Here is a 9,160-nt window from a genome sequence, read left to right on the forward strand (position 1 = left end):
GAAGGAAGGAAGGAAGGAAGGAAGGAAGGAAGGAAGGAAGGAAGGAAGGAAAGAAAGAAAGAGGAAAGAACAAAGGGAGAGAGGGAAGAAGGAAGAAAGGAAGAAGAGGAAGGAAAGAAGGAAGGAAGGAAAAGAGAGAGGGAAGGAAATACTTTACACATTTTATCTCATTTGCTCCTCACAATAACCTGGGGAGACAAGTACTATTATTACTCCAATTTTATAGTTGAGGAAACTGAGGTTAAGTGTCTAGCCCAGAGTCATACAGTTAGTAAGTGTCTGAAGTCAGATTTGAAGTCAGATTTTCTTGATACCAGTCTTTGTGCTCTAGTCACTGTTCCACCTAGCTGCCTCAGGGAGAGGAGGAAGGTGAGTGGTCTGAATACCATGCTATATAAGGACCTATTTAGGGAATTGAGAATACCTTGAAATATCTAGCAGACAGGTTTCTGTAGGGAAGAAGGATAAGATGTCTTCTGCTTATGTTGAAAGGAAACAACTAGAAATAATTTGGGAGAAGTCGGAATATTGACACAAGGAAAAAAAAAAGGTGTTAAAGGTAGAGTGAGCTGCTTTGTGAGGGAGTGAACTCCATGTCTCCAAAGGTCTCCATATGGAATTTTGATGGCTATCTTGGAGACATTATTAGAGGTATTTGATACTTCTAAAAGGACTCTGAGGTCCCTTTCAGCCCTGATATTATACCATGCTGATTTTTCCACTCGAGTCCCTTCCAACCTTAAACTATGGTTGATCCTAAGTACTCATGGGAGTAATCTCCCCTTTCCCCCACACTCTGTGGGACTTTCCTGGTTAATGACTCAATGAAGGACAGACATGTAACTGACTTTGCTTCCTCCCTTCAGAGCCTAGTTCCTCTCCTCACTAGGTAATATATTATTCTCACTAGGTAATAATCCAAGGACTTCTCTATATACATGCGGTTTTCAACCCAGCAGGTTCTCAGGCTAACAGGGAAGGGAGAAAAACTCAAGCTAGTTCTCTGAGTTCTGGACATGGAAGACACCCTGTAACTTCCTTGTGTAAACATTTAGGTGAGGACAGAGAGTGAAATCCTTTGAGGGCTGGAGAAGCAACAGAACCCTCCCAGGAGTTGGCCATGCTATGAGGCTCAATCCATGCAATTCAACCTACATTTATGAAGCAAATATATGCAAAACCAACTCTGAGGTGAACTTCCAGACTCTGACCCTGTCACCTCCTGCTATGTTTCTCTATTTCTCTCCTTTTCCCAAAAGGCCAGTCTGACCTACTGGTTTTCCAAATGTAGCTTCCTGACCATTTCTTGAGAAACATCCTGGTGGGGCAGAAAGAACAAGGGATTCAGTGAAGTGTCATGGTGAATAGGGCACTGGGCTTGTAGTCAGGAAGTCCAGAATTCGAATCCTACCTCAGGCACTTACTAGCTTAACTCTGCTCAGATTCAATTGCGTAACCTGTAAAAATGGAATAACAATAGCACCTTGCTCACAGTGTGGTTGTAATGACCAAATGAGATTTTTGTGAAACACTTTGCATACTTTAAAGTAATACATAGATGTTAGCCATTATTACTATTAATCATTATCATTCAGGTAGGACACTGAGATTAATAGGGCTAAGAAAGTGCCCAGCAGGACTATGCTGGATCTAAGATTTAGAACCTGGATTTCGACTCCTATGCAGGGAGCAGGAAGGAGGCAAAGTTCTTAGATCAATTAGCCACTGCTAAACACTTCATGGGTTTTCATCATCTCTTCTCATTATCTTATATGCAACTAAGAGGCATGGGGGACAGAGGGCTGGATTTGGAGTGAGGACAGACTTGAGTTCATATCCTCAACCGTGTACTTACTACCTGTGTGACCCTGGGCAACTCATTTAACCTTTGTCTGTCTCAGTTTCCTCATCTGTAAAATGGGAATAATAAAGCACCTACCTCCCAGGGTTGTTGTGAGAATCAAATAAGATAATATTTCTAAAGCACTTAGTTCAGTGCCTGACACGAAGTAAGCATTTAATAAATTCTTTTCCCCTCCCTTACCTTCCTCTTCATCTGGCCAATTGTCCTAGTGACTCATGATTCAGATAGATATCTTGCCACTGGTCCCAGATGGTGCCAGAGGAGAAAGTGAGGCTGGTGACTTTGCACAGCCCTCCCTCACTGGCAGTCCAATTCACTCACATGTCATGGCATCACCTCCCTAATTTCAGAGTCCTGTTCCAGAATTAAAGACAAACAACAAAAAGAGGTTGAACTGGGTGACCTGAAAGATTCTTTCTGACTTCAAGATTCTACAGTTTTACCTAATCCAAGCCTGGGGTGCTCTCACTTCCACTTATCTTTCCTGGTTTCTTTCAAGCTCAAATACCACCTTTTACAAGAGACCTTTGCTAACACTTCCCTTTGAGATCACCTTACATTTAACACATATAGTATATGCAATATATATTAACAGAATGTGCTATGTATGATAAACACAAAATGTTTTAATATATCATATGAACTATCCATGTATATTGCATGTACAGTTATTTGCATCTTGCTTCTCTCCTTAGACTGAGCTCCTTGGAAGGGACTGTGGTTTTTGCCTTTGTATTCCCAAAACTTAGCACAGTGCTTAGCACATAGTAAGCACTTAAGAAATGCTTATTGATCAATGGACTAACTGCTAGGCCAAGGAAATCTTAAACAACTGAAAAGGAAGGAAGAAGAATGGAGGAACTTGGATACTGCTTGGTGTAGCAGTGTGGTGCTATGGAAATGATGTTGGACGGGGCTGAAAAGCACCTAGGTTCAAATCTTTGCTCTGCTAGCTGTGGGACCCTGGGCAAACCAATTAATCCCTCAAAGCCTCAGTTTCTTTCTTTATAGACTAAGGAGGTAGAACAGAATAACCATCTAAGTTCCTCTTGGTTCTAACTGTATGCTGCTATAACCCGCCTGCAATACCGTTCAGAAAATCTTTTGGGGAATACCCTTCAGAACATAAGACCTAAGAAGGGATCTTCAAAGCCAACCCTTTCATTTTACAGAAGAAGAAACTGAGGCAAAGGAAGGTCAAGCTGGCTGCCCAAGATCACAAAGGTAATAAATAGAGGTCTGATGAACAGAATCCTAGATTCACGATTGTAATGGCTCTTAGAATTCACCAGCTCAACCCTTTTTATACAGAAGCTGCACTGGATCCCAAAGTCTTTCTCTAAGACTCTTCCTATTCAATCGGTGTTTGTTTTTTGGTTTTGTTTTGGGGTTGGAAGGGGGAGGGATACACCATTGGGGATAATGATCCGGGCAACGCTGCTTCGGTTCATGTTCAGAAACAGGCTCAGAACCCTGAATCACCCTTTAAAGCCTAACTGAGAGCATCTGTCACCCCACTGGGAACACCTTCGGGGACATCGCCATCACAAGGTGTGTGAAAGGCTGAAGCACCGTAGTCAAAGCACACTGCCCTCTGCCGCCTCCTAGGTGGAATCAGCACTGGGAAGACGGAGGGATTCCAGAGACGCCAAACAGCCAGCCATCTGCCGCTCCCTTTCTATGCCTGCCACTTCCGCGGCTGTGAGCCCTGCCACACGCAACTAGCTATCCAGGGAAAAACCCACACCTTGTTCTTCTCACATGGTTTCTCCTCTTGCCTCAGGAGGCCTCCCCGGCCACAGAAGGTGAGATGAGGCATCCCTGCCTCTGAATCAGATGCGGTTGAGAAGAATTGCCTGTTTGCGTCCTTCCCTTCCACTAGCCCTAAATTTGTTCTAGGAGGAGGGTATCTAGAGAAGAGGAGATTCCAGTGCTAGACCCCGAGATGTAAATGGCCATAGGAAGGGGGTAGTCACTGCATGGCTTTACCAAGCCCCCAAAGGCACATAGTAAGTTGTGCCTTTCATCCAAACCAAGCCAATAGCACCAAATAACATTAGCTAATGCCCTACTCTACACACCATAGTCTCATCCCTCTCTTTATCAAAACAGGGCATTTCCAGAATGGTCCAATACCCATCTCTCTGGTTTTCAGCCAGACAGGTTTGTATCTTCCATGAGCAGCAAAATACTACTCTGTTGCTTCCTTTCTCCTCCCCATTGTCATCACTGCTCCTCTTCAGAGGGTACAAAAGGGGATGGGGGTGGAGGAAGCATGCTGAATACCATAGGGCTCTACTAATGAGAGATGATGTCAAAAAGCCACTATACCCACCTCCAGAGTGAAGCATTTTTACAGGATCACTGATCTGGAGCTTGAAGGGACCTTAGAAATTACCTAGTCTAACTCTCTCATTTTGTAGATGGTAAAACAGGTTAGAAAAGTGATATGACTGGCTCAAAGGTCACATAGGCAACCAAACAGTTGTTCCCAGAATTCAAGACCAGATCCTTCCATTCCAAATTCAGTGATCTTTCCTCTGTACCATACTCTGTCAGTTGCCAATTCCAGAAGGAGGATGGAGTGCCTCCTCCCCTCCCCCTCTCCATCCTGTGCATCTCTTAAAATTAGACAAATAGTGTTGGATCTGGGATGTGATCTGAACTCTAAAATTTCTCAACCATCCTGCCCAGCAGCAAAGAGCTGGACATCATGACCCCTACAGAGCCCTGTCAGCCTAGAATTCTGATCTCTCCCATTTCACCTTGCTTAAATGGTGTGTATACACACACACACACACACACACACACACACAGAGTTCACCCTGACATCAAAAAGCTATGTAACACAGTGTGAGGCCCACATCCAGAAGAAATTAAGCTCACAATGGAGAAAGGGGAGGTGGAGACTGGGGTTGGCAGCAGCAGCTGGGCTGGTAGGTGGAGATGCACAAACTCCTGAATGGAATGCTTTCTAAGGCCCCTCGGCCACTCCCAGGTGGCAGGAAGCTACTTGTCTGAAGCTATTTACTTCCAAGGGGGGGGGGGGATCCCTATTGATCTTCATTCAGCTCCTGTCTGCTGCTACACAGGGATGTTTCATCGCATCGCCAGTCACCGGCAGAAATTTCCCATTGTTTCACTCGAAGCAGCTCCCGAACTCAGAGACAGTTGTTCAGGACCATTTGGCTGAACTGACATGCAGAGCTGCAGGCCTCTTCGAGGTTCCTAGGGGAAACCCCCTCTTCTGGACTATGCACATGCTAGTAGCTGTGAACTTTTGCTCAGGCAGCAGTCCTGTATACCTTCAGGAAGCCCGTGACCCATGAGCCAGGGTCTTTACTGCTCAACCCTGACTCCTTGTCAGTATTTTGGGGGAAGCAGTCAAGCTGGGTTCTCCCACCCTCTATCAGCTGCCTAACTCCACTAGACTCAGCAGTGGACTTTCTTCTTTGCTCTGGCTCCATTCAAAGTCTTTATCACCCACAGGGGTGTTGGGATATCATTCCTGGCCTTCCATGCCTCCTGCCTTGAAATCATGGTTTTTCATCTCAAAACCAGTCTGTATAGCTCAACACTTTCTCCTTCTCTTATATCAAAATTGTCTCTGGGTTTCAACCACAAAGAATCATGGAAATCACAGAACAGCATAGGATCATTAATTTAGACCTGGGAAGGATCTCAAGGGCCATCTAGTCCAATGGAGGAAATACCCAGAAAGGTAAGTAATTTGCCCAAATTCACATAGACAGACAAGAAGAGGCAATATTTGAACCCAGGTAATCAGAATTTAAATCCAGAAATCTTTCCATTACAACACAATAAGTAGAAAGGGACATTAGAAGCCAACTAGTCCAACCTCATTTTACATAACTGGAAATCGAGGCCCAGGGAGGAGAAAATATTGTCCCAAGGTCACACAATGCCAGCAGAGGAACTGACACCCCGGCCAGGATTCTTCCCAATAGACCTTTCAACTCGATCAGTCATAGAATTTTAGACCTTCCAATTCTATCAGTCATAGAATTTTGGACCTTCCAACTCGATCAGTCATAGAATTTTGGACCTAAAAGGTGACATCACTAGGAAATTCTGATCCCTACAACACATCATTGAAACACTCTTGACTGATCAGCCCATCCATTATAAGTGTTGCAATGAATTAAGATCAGATTCATTTCAACAACAACAACAACAATACCCTACAACATGCTTTGTAAACCTTCACAGAGCAACACTTGGAAATCCCACAGAAAATACATCTCCCACATATTCATATGAAATAATCAATGGTGGGGGTTTTTTTTCTCCTTGGGCTACAATCCAATTATTCTCTCTCTCCCTCTCTCTCTTCCTCCCCCGATCGCTCTCCTTTCTTACTTGCCACCCATCCAAGCAATCAATGCCTTGACCTCTTCCTCTGATAGACACAATTACAAAAAGACAGAGCAGAGCAATTCATCTATTCAAGATGGATTGTTCAAACACTCCGTCACGCGGCAGGGCTCCCTCCCGGGCTCCCTGTCTGAACGGAAATTTAAGCCCCCAAAGAGGCCAATAAACAAGAGGGTAAAAACTGACCCTCTTTTAAGTCCAAAAGACCCCTTTGCCTCCTTCCCCCTGCAGAGGAAGCCTTCTTCAGCATCCCCAACCTGAAGAAAGAAAAAAACCCTGAGTATGAAGGCAGCAAGTGGCAATACGGGACTCGGCAATCGAATGGGGGCTGTTCCCAGGACCTGCACTCTGTATCTCCGCCTCAGCACCAGACCCCTCTCCCTTCTGACCAGTAATGCCTAGTAATGACACCTATCCAGACAATGAGGTTGCTGGAGTGAGGGTGTTGGGGAGAACTCCGCTCAGGGAGGGTACTGATTGGGGTGGGTTAAGAATATCTCTCTCCCTCTCTGAAAAGGCCATCAGAGCTGATGTAGGGGCAGACTGACAGACTCAGTCCCCTCAGGGGAATGTTCCAGGGAGCAACCACTGCCTCTTCTTTTCAGGGTTGGCACCCTTGCTGGAGTCACGTTTGGCATCCATACAGCCTCCTGCTCTATGCTGAGAATAAAATGGGACCAGGGTGGCTGGGATATGAATGGCCAGGTCTGACACATGATAATTAATCCCAGGGTTTAATATGAAGAAGATTAGAGAAGCCGGTACTTTGCCCTCCTTTAATTATGCTATTACCTAGTGAGCCCCAGGAAGGGGGAGGCAGGCTAGTGGACCTGGGCGATGTGCCACCTTTCAATGGGGAGCCCTTGACCCCATCAGCCATCTTAGTTGTGAGGGGAGGAACATCCTCCCATAATCAATATACCATGTTTAGTGAAGGTTTTGCTGGCTAGTAATTCACCAACTTCATCCTATGCCTCCCCTCCAAGTCCATGTGACTTGAATTATACTGTGGCCCTCCCCAAGAACACATGCATACCCATCTTACAGAGTACTACAATTCTCAAGTTTAGGTTTTCCCCCAAAGGCCTACTGCTTGTTCACTGAAGATGGGCTGAGACCATATCCAAAGACAACACCTAGACTTAGAAGTCGATTCAATATCTACCCCCTCCATCACCACCTTCCCTGCCCCCCCCCCACACACACGAGAAAGTGGGAAAGACAGTGGTATCTGCAATGCGTGAGTTGTCCTCAGAGGACCTGTGGACACCCGTAAGGAGTCTTCCCACCCTTACCCTCACCCCCTGCATATTTCCCCTTCTCAGCTTCTCCAAGGGCACCCTACTGCAGAAGGCCTGCAGACCTTCTACCTACAATCAAGAAAGGATGAAAAAGAAGGAAGGTCTTTCCCCAGATAGTGGAGCAAGTCCTGGGGATAGTAGGGAGGTTATGGTGGAATAGGGTAAGGTAACAGAGGGAGGGGGAAAAATCCCTAATGACCAAGTATCATCCCCCAAGGGCTGCAAATGGTTAGCTCTGAAGTGGAGAAGGAGGAGGGGGGTGCAAAGGAAGAGTGTTGTATGAGATGTAAGACCTTTTCTTGCCTCTGAATTAAACACATCCCTCAAAATAAGCCCAGAGAAAGGCCCCAGTTTCAAAAGAGAGGACTTGTGGGCTGCCCACTGCCTAGATATACCTAGTAGATTCCATAACACTTGGACCTGGGTGGGAGGAAAGGAGGAGAATGACAGGAAAACTCCAAGAAAAAGCTTCTGTGAGGTCCAAAGGCACTGATTTTGGCAGGTTTAAAAGACCAATCCTCAAACAGAGACAGTATTCTCTCCCTCTATTCCCAATCTAGTGCATGTAGAATGGCGATTGGCAGCCCAAAGCAAAGAGTGCAGACTAACCAAGGCTGTAAGGGACCCCCTCCTTGGCACTTACAAGAATGGAAGGGGGGGTGGAGATGATTCCTATGGGACCTCAGCCCTTCCTCTCACGTTGTTCTGGAGGATACAAGGGGAACAAATAGGCTCTCACACGACCAAGTCAGAGAGCCCTACAGAGCCATACCTCTTACACTGAGCATTCCCCCTTCCCCAGAGAACCTGGGACGATACGGGCGCCAACTCTACCCCCTCCTCCTTTACACACTGCACCATTTACCCCTCATACAGACACAAAAAGCCTGAGCTACCCGTGACAGGCCAGCGGGCGGCTGAGATGAAAAACAAAGTTGGATTCCCCGAGTTACTGCCTTGGTTAGAAACAAACTGGAGGAACAGTCAGCAGAGGCTCTCCACCAGGTTGGTTAGATCTGAAATCCAGAAGCTGTTCGGCCAGTTTGTGGTAACTTAAAAAAAAATCGAAATATGCCCTCCACTTCGGATTTTCCTCCTTTAGTTTGCACCATGCCTCCTCAACCACGAAAGAGAGCTCTGGGGGAACACTAAGCAAGACTGAGACGATCGCTTTCTATTTGGATAACGTCTGACAGATCTGTGTCCTGGGGTGCGGGACTTCAGATGTACACCCTGCCCCGAGTAAGCCTCAAAGCCCAAGTCCCAGGATAGTCAGGTCCCCACTGGGTTGTCTCCCGCCCACATTTCTCAGGCCCAGGCTTGGGGCGGGCACCGAGAAGGGAAGCCTGCAGAAGTGACCGGCCCAGCATGCAGAGCCCGAAGTTTGCTGCACCCCCGACCCCCCATCCCCGCCCAGTTCCATCTCCATGGCTCCAAGCCTGGTCCCGACTCCCTGCCCATCTCCTGGCTTCCAATCTTGAAGGTCGTCCCCCTGCTGCCCCTAACCCTGCAAAAAGACCCGAGTACCGAAGATGAGGAGGGGGTCGTAATTGGGGCTCTTCGCACACACACACACACACACACACACACACACACACAC

At 46.5% G+C, this 9,160-nt stretch overlaps 1 protein-coding gene across 1 annotated transcript in view; it reads right to left on the bottom strand.

Annotated features, from left to right (window-relative positions):
* The window catches only part of GRIK3 (glutamate ionotropic receptor kainate type subunit 3), a 324,566-nt gene that overhangs the window by 315,167 nt on the left and 239 nt on the right, over positions 1 to 9,160 (bottom strand). The gene's annotated exons all lie outside the window — the stretch shown is intronic.

Source organism: Petaurus breviceps, unplaced genomic scaffold (genome assembly GCF_028583685.1).
Source record: "Petaurus breviceps papuanus isolate PSGF00001 unplaced genomic scaffold, PetGlider_PUasm1.0 90760, whole genome shotgun sequence".
Taxonomy (NCBI): domain Eukaryota; kingdom Metazoa; phylum Chordata; class Mammalia; order Diprotodontia; family Petauridae; genus Petaurus; species Petaurus breviceps.